Consider the following 12034-nt stretch of genomic DNA (forward strand, 5'->3'; position numbering starts at 1 on the left):
GCTGAGAAAGGAAGGGAGGAGTAACGGGGTAGGCATCCAGGCTGGAGCTTAATAATGAATGGTGTTCGCTGGCTCCCCGGGGAAGCCCTGGAGCCTCTACTGCTGATATAATTGAATTATTGATAGGAAATATATGAAGCTCTGGCCCAAACTGACAGCTGGAAGACAAGCTGACAGCAATTGAAATTGATTTTGCCCCCAATAAAGTGGAGGCATTTCTGATCTTCAGAGATGCTCAAGGCCCCTGTGGGCAGAGATGGTGAGGAGATCCAGGTTTTCAAAGGGTCTGTGACTCTCCCCGACCAGGTCTGGAAGCAGCAGGGGACCTTGGCCAGAATCATGGGCTTACCCAGTGATGTTATTTTTTTTGTTTTTTGTTTTTTGTTTTTGTGGTATGCGGGCCTCTCACTGTTGTGGCCTCTTGCGTTGCGGAGCACAGGCTCTGGACGCGCAGACTCAGTGGCCATGGCTCACGGGCCGAGCCGCTCCGCGGTATGTGGGATCCTCCCAGACCGGGGCACGAATCCATGTCCCCTGCATGAGCAGGCAGACTCTCAACCACTGCGCCACCAGGGAAGCCCTGTTATTTTTTTTTTTTAATTTTTATTGGAGTAGAGTTGATTTACAATGTTGTATTAGTTTCAGGTGTACAGCAAAGTGAATCAGTTATACATATACATATATCCATTCTTTTTTAGATTCTTTTCCCATATAGGCCATTACAGAGTATTGAGTAGAGTTCCCTGTGCTATACAGTAGGCCCTTATTAGTTATCTATTTTATATACAGTAGTGTGTATATGTCAATCCCAGTCTCCCAGTTTATCCCTCCCCCCTTCCCCCGTGATGTTCTTTATTTTAGTGTGAATCCCTGATGGCTCCTCCAGGACTCTGGGCATTTCTCAAGCAGTGTCCAGCTCCCACTCTAATCTGCTCACTCCAGTTGGAGCCTGTACTACTTTGCTAAGGGCTGATGTAACACAGTACAGTCGACCCTCAGTATCCACGGAGACTGGTTCCAAGACCAAAATCCCATAGTCAGCTTTCTGTACCTGCCATTCTGTATCCACGGCTCACCCAACTAGGGATCATGTCATACTGTATTTACTGCTGAAAAAAATCCACCTGTAAGTGGACCCACACCATTCAAACCTGTGTTGTTCAAGGGTCAACTATACCACAATCTGGGTGGCTTAAAAATGACAGAGATCTATCTATTGTCTCAGTTCTGGAGGTTAGTAGTCCGTGATCAAGGTGTCAGAAGGGTGGTTCCTTCTGAGGTTTCTGAAGAAGGCTCTGTTCCAGGTCTCTTTCCTTGCTGCTGGTGGTTTGCTAGCAATCCTTGGTGTTGCTTGGCTTATAGACACATCATCCCAATATCTGTCTTTATCTTCACACGGCACTCTCCCTGTGAGTGGGTCTGTCTCCACATCCAAATTTCCCCTTTTTATAAGGACACCAGTCATATTGGGTTAGGACCCACTCTACTGACCTCATCTTGATTATCTATTTGATGATTCTGTTTCCAAATAATTAAGAAATAAGGGTCCAAAGGGTCCTATTACCACAGTTTGCAATATATAAGTGTATCAAATCAAATAAATAAATGTACACAATGTTATATGTTAATTATATCTCAATAAAGCTAGGAAAAAAAGAAGCAGAAAACAAACAAACTCTATTACCAAATAAGGCCACATTCACAGGTACGGGAGCTTAGGACTTCAACACCTTTCTCTCCCATTGCAGAGCACAGGCTCTGGATGCGCAGGCTCAGTGGCCATGGCTCACAGGCCCAGCCGCTCCACGGCACGTGGGATCTTCCCATACCAGGGCACGAACCCGTGTCCCCTGCATCGGCAGGCGGACTCTCAACCACTGCGCCACCAGGGAAGCCCTTCAACACGTTTTTGAGGGAGACAGTTCAACCTATAACAGAGCGGTTTACACCAGACCTGGCTTTCTCTTCTTTGCAATGACTCCTGGCCCTCTTCATATAGAAGACTCTGCATTCTGCTTGTCTCCCGGGCCCGGCCCCAGGGGCATCCCGGCTCAGTCCTGGAGCTCCATGCCTTGTCTGCGCCCAGCTGGCTCCAGAGCGCTCTCAGGTAGGCACCGCTGGCCCTGAAGGCCCAGGGCTTTTGGACAATAGTGCCCTGTGTCACCGCCATTAGTCTCATCAGCTTCTACAGGGTCCGGACCACTTCTGTTCACCTAGTGTGCTCAAGCACCAGCCCTGCTAAGATGTGTGCAAGCACCATCCTGACAGATGCTAAGCCCGCAGAGCATCTGTTAGGGTGATAATCAACATCAGGAAAGTGGATTTGCTACAACGTTCATGTATCTCAAAGGTTAAGGGAAAAAAACCCTGCATTTTCTCAGTCTCTGGGGTCATCGCCAGAGCACAGAACTAGTTCTCAAAGGATCTGTGTAGGAGTCCCAGCTCCCACTTACCAATTGGAGTGGCTTTGAGCAGATCATCGAACTCTCTGGCACTTTCTTCTCTCACCTGGAACACACATGCCTTGAACTAGGCATTTCTAAGTTCTTTGGCTCTACAATTCAAGGAGAACAGGCAGAAATCAGGCAGGAAGTATGTGTGATATATGGTGATATCTATTCTTCCTGGAAGCTACAGGGCAAATAAAGTCTCTGTTGTTCACTGGTGAAAATTTAGGGCCCAGCACACTACCTGGGGTATGTAAGGTGCTCAATTGATATTTGCTGAATAAATACAAGAATCCACGAATGAAGGAATGTCACAGAAATGCAATGATTTTCATAAATTCTGACCCTCTCACCCTGCCTGAGACAAGCTCTAGGAATAAGATTCCTTACAGTCACACTGTGTTCCTTAACTAGATCGGAGCAACTCTGGCATTAGAGGGGCTGAGTATGCCCCTAAAAGGGGGCAGGGACCCCAGGAAGGAGACCAGCGCTGAATGGCTTTTCTGAAACAAATTTTATCTGCAAGTTTCTCAGACACCCTTTTCTCAGCTCCCACTCTCTTAACTTGGTGTTGACTCAATCGCCAGGCCACCTGAAACTCTGGCATTTAACTATTGTCCCGCCCCAGGAAAATTCCCAAGAAAAGGGAAAGCCCTTGAGTAAAACAAAAATGTTGGCTTCCGTGCACTTGTTTGTAGAGGGGAATCCCAGAAGACAAAAAAATTCTCTCGGGATAAAAAAACGTACAATTTTTTTCCTCCCTCTGCTTCTTCCCTTCACTGTCCTTCTTTCCAACCTGGGCCTCTTCCCCCACTCAGGGCTCAGAAAAGGAGAAGAAGATAAAATAATTGCAGGAGAAACAGAGGTAAAGGAAAAGAAATGGACCAAACAAGGGATGTCCAAAGTTCTGGAGAGATTTTTTTCCTTTTTTTTACCAGAAAAAGGAAAAGACTATGTACATCTGGCATCTCAGCAAAAGAGAACTGGAGAACTCTAACCCCTCCTCCACCAAATCCTTGCACAACTGCCCCAGACACTGTGTGCCTTTCAGAATTGCCTCATCTGGGCCGGGGCCCCATGACCTGCTGCAGATCTGGAGCACCGTCCAGGGGGCTGGCCCGAGGGGCTGGGCAAGGGGGCAGCCGCTTCAGGAGCAGGTGTTGCAGGCCCAGGGCCAGGCGTGATGCTGAGTCCTGGAGCTGCCTAGATGGGAAGGCAAAGGCTACAGGAGAGGCCCCGCAGGCACCGCGGGGACCCACGGGGACCCACGGGGACGAGTTCTTGATTCTACGTGGGGGCACCAGGGAGCCTTCACAGAGGAGCTGAGACTTGGGGGATAAGTAGGTGTTTGCCAAGGAGAAAAACAACGAGGGCGTTCCAGTCAAGGGAACAGCATGTGCAAAGGCACAGAGCTGTAATGGGAGCTGGAATATTCTGTCAACCAGAAGCAATTAAGTAGGGCTGGATGGCACAGCTCGAGGTGAGAAGGAGAAGAAGGTGAGGTCAGGCTGAGAGGTGTGACTGTTGCTTGATGTGCTGAAGGAGGATACGGGAAAGGGACAGGGTGAAATTTGTGACCTAGACAGGGTAGGATTCAAGGTCAGGCGACCAGAAAGAGCAGTTGCTATGGACTGAATGTTTGTGTGCCCCTAAATTCCTAACCCTCAGTATAATGGTATCAGGAGGTGGGCCTTTGAGAGGTGCTTAGGGTATAAGGGTGGAACCTTGGTGAAAGGGACTGCATAAAAGACCCCAGAGGGCTCCCTGGACCCTCCCGCCACGTGAGGATGCAGGGAGGAGTCTACCGCCCAGAAGAGGGCCCTCACCAGGCCATGTCTGCACCTGCTGTCAGTCTTTCAGCCTCCAGAACCGAGAGAAATAAATTCCTGTTGTTTATAACTACCCGGCCTCTGGTATTTTCTTATAGTAGCCTGAATGGGCAAAGGCAGAAGCCAAGAGGGGAATGAGCTCTAGACGCAGCATGGCAAGGTGGCGGTCAGGGGCTTGGCGGTTGATACTACCTGGGCGTCGGACAGCTCCTTAACCTGTCAGGGTCTCTCCTGTGAAATAGCACATCTACACTTGAAGGCATTGTGATTATGAGAAATAAAGCAGGTGCCTGGCCTATAGGAGGCCCTCAGTGCGGAGAAGCCATGATTCGAAGTACAGTGGAGGCCCACTTAGTCACACTGAGACTGTGCAAATTCAACTAGCTACGCTCAGCAACGCCCTCCAGCCCCCCCAAAAAAAGTGCAAGAGAAAAAAAGGATTTCATTTTACTTATTGTGGTGCTTTAAAGATGGCCACAAATTCTTTGACACTCCTCCCATAGATAGTTGAGGTCTGTGTCTTGTCCCCTCGAGTTCAGACAGGCTCCGTACATGCATACAATGGAAACTTATTCAGCTATAAAAAGTGAAGTACTGATATCTGCTGCAATGTGGATGAACCTTGAAAACATTATGCTAAGTGAAAGAAGCTAGACAGAAAAAGCCACATATGCTATGATTACATGAATATGAAATGTCCAGGTTAGGTAAATCCACAGAGACAAAAAAGCAGATTGGGGGTTGCCAGGGGCTAGAGGGAGAAGGAAACGGGGAGCAGCTGCTTACTGGACATGCTATTACCTTTTGGGGGGTGATGAAAATTGTTTAGAACTAAACAGAGGTGGTATTTGCACAACATTGTGAATGTACTAAATGCCACTGAATTGTTCACTATAAAATGATTAACATTGTGTTACATGAATTTCACATAAATACAAAAATAAAGGTAGTTGCCTTTGTGGAGCATAAAAAAATATTTCTCATAATTTGGGAACTTTTTTCCCCCGTTGTAGAGAGCTTCAAAGGACATTTTGCATTTGTCAAAAATCACACATACTGGCCTGCCATGGAGGACTGAGTGCAGAATAAGAGAATTAGCCTTTTTCTTGCGGGGGATGGGGGGGCTATTTATTTATTTATTTATTTGGCTGTGCCGGGTCTTAGTTGCAGCGTGCGGGATCTTTCATTATGGCATGTGGGATCTAGTTCCCTGACCAGGGATCAACCCACGCCCCCTGCATTGGGAGCGTGGAGTCTTAGCCACTGGACCACCAGGGAAGCCCCGAGGATAAGCCATTTTCTTTGACAAACTTGGCAGCATTTCCAAAATGATAAAATGGTTTTAATCACATTAGTAATTGGAATATACCCAGACTACTGGTTTAATATGTATATTCCTAGTAGTGTAATATCCTATATGTAGGAAAAAATCCACTAATGTGAGCACTTAGAATTTGTAGACTCCACTTAAAATTCTGTAGAGAATTGTTCTCTTATCAGGAGCGTATTGATTAAAGGGTAACAGTTTGAGGACTAGACATCCCACATGTTAATGCTGGGGGGGTGGGAAGGAGTGGCTAACAGAAGCAGGGAAATACGACGCTTGCTTCTGGGGCTTGAGTGTTTCCTTTAGCATTCCTGGTGGTACCAAGAAATGGTGAGTCGGGTGGGAATCACTGGGAATGCTTTGGCAATACGATGGATGAGTTGAGGAGGAATTCTGGGGAATGGGGACAGCGTGGAGCTCAGAGGCCTGACTATTATGGTTTTGTGTGGGGTTACAGCCCGGGAGATCAACCAGGGAGACAAGTGCTGCTTTGAGCGGCAGTGCCGCCCTAGTTCCTAGGGAGCCGATGTTCTTTAAAACCTTGCCCTAGATTCGCTGAGCAGTCAGTCCTTGCAGCAAGGTGAGGGTTTTCAGAGGTGGCCCTTAAAAAGCCTTCTTCAAGGATCGACTTAGCATTTGGGGGGGTCATCACAACCTATTTCATTAAGGTGGAGATAAATACAAGGATTCAGATTACGAGCACAGGAAATACCCCGATTCGGGGTCAGGAGACCCGACTTACGGTCTCAGTCATGTCACCAACTGCATGACGTCAGGCAGGTCACTGAACTTCTCTATTGCCCGCTTCTGTCAAGTGAGAGGCAGCCCCAGAAGCCCTCCCCAGCAGTTGGTTCTAAGTCGGTATCATTCTAGAAGAACACAAACATATAGTTACACTGACCAGCTCATCTCTAAGCTAGAAGCCTGGGGATGAATATGTTTTATAAACTATAAAAGCCATGCGAAGGTAAGGAATTTTCTTCTGGAGGCTGAAAACACTAAGGTATATTTAATTCTCTCAATCAACAATCATACATAGGGCAACAGATACTTAGCGAGCTCTGTGCTGGGTGCTGAGAATACAAAGAAATGTAGAACAAGCCCCTGACCTGGAGGAGCCTAGAGTCAAGAGAGGAGACAGCCAAGGGCAGTGACTGTTGGGACGGGGGAGTCCTTGCACAAGGAGGCATTCAATCCTAGCCTCAAAGTATAATATTGTAGCCAAGGTGCATTTGTCTTCAAGGAATAGAAATCTCTTCAAATTAGGAATTGAGAGATCTCCTGGAACCTAAGCCAGGAAATGAGTTATGTAGCCCAGGGTCGTTAATCTGGAGCAGGACACTGGAAAGTGTAGAGGAGACACAGAGGCCCTCTGCCCCTCCCTTCCTCTCTCTCTCTCTCTCTTTCATTCCCCCCCCCTCACTCCTTCCCTCCCTCCCTCCCTGCCTCCCTCTCATTTCTGATTCCCTCTGTGTGTCTCTTCCTTCTCCGCTGTAGATCAGCTTCTCTGCTGGCTCATCACTTTATAAGTGATCCCCAAATGGCTGTCATAGGCTCCAAGCCCAGAATCCAAAGAAACTTCTACTACCATTTTTTTTTTTTTTTTTTTTTTTTGCGGTACACGGGCCTCTCACTGCTGTGGCCTCTCCCGTTGCGGAGCACAGGCTCCTGACGCGCAGGCTCAGCGGCCATGGCTCACGGGCCCAGCCGCTCCGCGGCATGTGGGATCTTCCCAGACCGGGGCACGAACCCGTGTCCCCTGCATCGGCAGGCGGACTCTCAACCACTGCGCCACCAGGGAAGCCCTAGTACCATTTTTGATTTGCTTTGTTTTTGTTTATTTATCACTACCTGGCCACAGTGTATAGAAGCTGATTGATCCAGCTCAATTCTCCAATCCAGGACACCCAACTCACTAGCCAGCCAATGGTCAGCTGTTTGGGGCTCAGCTGACCATCTCTGGTCCAATCAACAGAGCGCGTACTATCGGGAACTCTCTCTTCCAAGGGCCAGGCAAGCTACGGAGGAGTAGCTGGCTTGTTTGTTGATGTTGAATCTCGTGGAGAAGAGGTAGGAAGAGAGATGGAAAGGGCAAGGTAGTAGCACGTGTGAAGGACCGTAGGTCCATCTTGGCATAATGAGGCATCTTGAGAGGCTCCGTAAAGGACACCTCCATCCAGAGGTACTATTTGAATAACAACATCTTAACCGGAGAGGCCTGGGCACCAGCCCATCAGAACAGGCAGCGGCTGTCAACAGCCGGAATGGCATTAATGGCTGAATATCAGGCCTGCCTTTATGTATTATGAAAGCTTTTCATGCACCTGCATTTTCACTAAAGGGTGTGGCCCTCTCTTATCAGACTCCCCTGACCTCACTTTCTCTTTTATCAAATGGACAGTTCTCAGACCGGGGAGAAGAGTCGGCTCTGTGGGCTGGGTCCGGGCTGGACTTCACTTCCACGCCGCCTGTGGAGTGGATGGCACGGTTGTTCCTTCTGCCTGCTGCTAGGGTCTTAGGGGACTTGATCTGCCTGAGGGAGTTTAGGAGCTGATTTTCCCTTTCTCAGCCTTTCTGAGGAGAAAGAGAAGGAGGGAGCTAAGTGTTCGAGCCCCATTGGAGGCTGCAGAGAATTCTGGAAGAGTGAGTACTAAAAACAGGGGAAGTTTCTGAAAAGGGTTTCTCAGCCAGCAGTACTTTAGCCCTGGCTGGGGCGAGTCACTGCCATTCTGTGTAGACGAATAACTCATCTGAGTGACTCTCTCCCTTGCCAGAGGGGCCACTGGTACTTATGGAGCACCTCCTATGTGCCAGACATTGAGCTAGATGTGATGTGTATCATCTCATTCAATCCTTGCAAGGATTCGATCCCAGACTGTCTCCACAGCCCACATTCAGATTCACTGCATGAACTTTTGCATCCCAAACATCCTTAGAGCCCACCTATTTCATATGAAGCTCTGGGTACTGTCAGAAAAAACAACCAACATTTGGAAATAAGGCAGATAAGGTGGACGGCACACCTTTCCATATCATAGCAGGAAAAGACCACCCAAGAGTGTCTGGAATTACCCTGCCCAATGCAATAGCCACTAGCCATTGCGGCTACTGAGCTTCTGAGTGGTTGCCTCTGAATTGAGACATGCTGTAAGTGGAAAATCTACACTGGATTTCATAGACTCAGCATGGAAAAAAATTGTAACATAGCTTATTAATAATTTTCATGTTGATTACATGTTGAAGTGATAATATTTCAGATATATTGGGTTAAATAAAATTTATTACTAAAATTAATTTCACCTTTTTTAATACGGCGACTCAAAAATTTAAAATTGCGTATGTGGTTTGTATTTTATTTCTATTGTAAGCACTGGTCCAGTGGAATGTACTTAGTACATCTCATTGTTTCCTATTGATTAAAAGTCCCAGACTTAGTGATGTTACTTGTTAATTTATAAATTTTGTCCAGGGACTTCCCTGGTGGTACAGTGGTTGGTGGGGCAGTGATTAAGAACCCACCTACCAACGCAGGGGACACGGGTTCGAGCCCTGGTCTGGGAAGATCCCACATGCCGCGGAGCAACTAAGCCCGTGCGCCACAACTACTGAGCCTCCGCTCTAGAGCCCGCGAGCCACGACTACTGAGCCCGCGTACCACTACTACTGAAGCCTGCGCCTAGAGCCCGTGCTCCACAGCAAGAGAAGCCACCGCGATGAGAAGCCCGTGCACCGCAACAAAGAGTAGCCCCCGCTCGCCGCAACTAGAGAAAGCCCGCGCGCAGCAACGAAGACCCAACGCAGCCAAATATAAATAAATAAATGAATTATAAATTTTGTCCAGTAAAGAAGCAGATAATTTCTGTTGAGTGGAACAAATAACCCTTAAGGATTAACTGGTTTTATATCTAACCCAGCCATTGTGTCCTAACATTTTGTTATTAAATTTCGTTGTTAAATCCTAACATCTTGGCTTCTCACGTATTGGTTCTCTCATTAATTAATGAGTTTCAAAGAATCCTTGACACGTTCATGACACATTTGAGAGTTGTGATTTTTACTTTTGAGACAAGCACTGTCTAATAGAAACAGAATGCAAGCCACATATGTAATTTTAAATTTTCTAGTAGTCACATTAAAAAGTAAAATTAGGGCTTCCCTGGTGGCGCAGTGTTGAGAGTGCGCCTGCCGAGGCAGGAGACACGGGTTCGTGCCCCGGTCCGGGAAGATGCCACATGCCGCGGAGCGGCTGGGCCCGTGAGCCTTGGCCACTGAGCCTGCGCGTCCGGAGCCTGTGCTCCGCAACGGGAGAGGCCACAACAGTGAGAGGCCCGCGTACCGCAAAAACAAAAAGGGAAAATTAATTTTTAAAATATATGCCTTTTAATTCTATATGCACCAAACATTATCATTTCTACCTATAATCAAGATAAAAACATCTTGATTGATAAAAACGTTATCAATGAGATATTTTACATTCTTTTTTCATACTAAGCCTCAGAAATCCGGCGCAGCTCAGTCTGGACCAGACACATTTCAAGTTCTTCACAGTCACCAGTGGCAAGTGGCTCCTGCACTGGACAGGGCGGATTTTGACTTTATCCTTTGAAGTAAAGAATATGACCAACAAATAAAGGCAGCTTGAGACATCTGGGATCCATGTGTGAGCTGGAAGGCAGTTGTCTCTATAAAGACAACCAGAGGCCTGGGCGGAGCAGGGCTGTACCTGAAAGTGTGTCCCAGTGCTCACATCACTTCAGTGGGGCTCCTGAAAAAGGGCACAACCTGAAACTAATGAGAAAACATCAGGGAAAAAGAAAGGAAACAATAAAAAAAGAAACATTCTATAAATTAATTGGTCTGTACTCTTCAAAATGCCATGAAGACAAAAACCGAGAAATTGTTCCAGATTAAAGGAAACTAAAGAGACATAACAACTAAATACATACAACTGAAGATCCTGGATTGGATCTGAGACCCAGACAAAAAGTTTCTTTCTTCTGCCACAAAGGTCATTTGTAGGATAACTGGTAGATTTGAATAAGGTCTGCAGATTAGATACTAGTATCACATCAGTGTAAATTTTCTGGTTTTGATAATTATATAGTTTCATATGAGACTAACTTTTTTTTTTGGCTGCGCTGTGCACCTTGCGGTATCTTAGTTCCCGGACCAGGGACCCGGCAGTGAAAGCGCTGAGTCCTAACCACTGGGCTGCTGGGGAATTCCTGAGACTATCTTTTTTTAAAGAAATAAACACTCAAGCATATAGAGGTAAAGAGGCATCATATCTCTCAAATTTACTCTCAAATGATTCAGAAAAAAATATTTAAGGAGAAAAATGTGGTAATATATTGACATTTGGAAAATCTAGGTGAAAGGTACATAAAAATTCTTTGTACTATTTTTGCAACTTTTTTGTAAGTCTAAAACTTTAAGAAGACTATTTCACGTTTGCTACTCTAGTTAGGAATATGCAACCAAAAAAGGCCTTTAACTCCAAATTACCAAGTTCCACAATGTTGAGTCTATTTCTTTGATGAGAGGCCACTCTCAAGTTTTGCTAAATGATACAATCAAGATTTTAAAAATAAGATACAATATATAATAAATGTTTTTTTCTTAATAAAAGACAAGACTTTATTCTCAGGAAAATATAGTTGTTGTTTTGTTGTCATTAGGCAGAAAAGATTTTATTTCCTGGGAAAAGTAAAATTCCTCATTGTTAGTGTTTTGCTTTAAAGTTCCTTGAAAGAAAGAAAAAAAAATGAAACAAAAAAATCAAGTAGGAAATAGGAACATGTTTTCTTAGTTTGTTGAGCTGGGTTTTAGTTCTAAATTAGATTACTGGCCAGATTACTCAACTACCTGTTCAATTCATTTTTTTCAGTGTCTTTTTAATTTTTTTCATTTTTGTTTCTATTCTTTCTTTCACCTTCTTAATATATCAAACACATTTTATAACTTCTTTCAGATGGCTCTTTCACTCAAGCTCTTGGTGAGCTAATCCTTTGTCTTTTGCAGACTCACCCTTGTCATTTTTCACTGAGCTGAGATTGTTTTATAAGTGGGGATGAAGATCTAATTGCACTTCCTGTTAAAGCTCCTTTCCTTCGTGGTCCACTACTGGAGCGACTTGTGGGCAGCTTCATTCTCCATGTCCTCACCTGGCCCACTCCTCCCTCAGCCACTGGCTGCACTCGCTCCACCGCGGTTGCCTTGGGTGGAGGGCGGAAAAGGTCTCACAGGATGGAACCTGAAGGAAACTAGGCACTGCTCTCCTCTGACCATGACAGTTGTTACAGCCAACTTTCTTAGTCACTCGCTGATTCTTTGGAGACAAGTCACAGGTTAGATGTTGAGCACTCTCACCATCGGCTGCTGCTGCTCTGCCCCTCAGACTATGGTACAGGGATCCTATCCAGGCAGCCCTT

This window comes from Leucopleurus acutus (genome assembly GCF_964270905.1).
Source record: "Leucopleurus acutus genome assembly, chromosome: 17".
Lineage (NCBI taxonomy): Eukaryota > Metazoa > Chordata > Mammalia > Artiodactyla > Delphinidae > Leucopleurus > Leucopleurus acutus.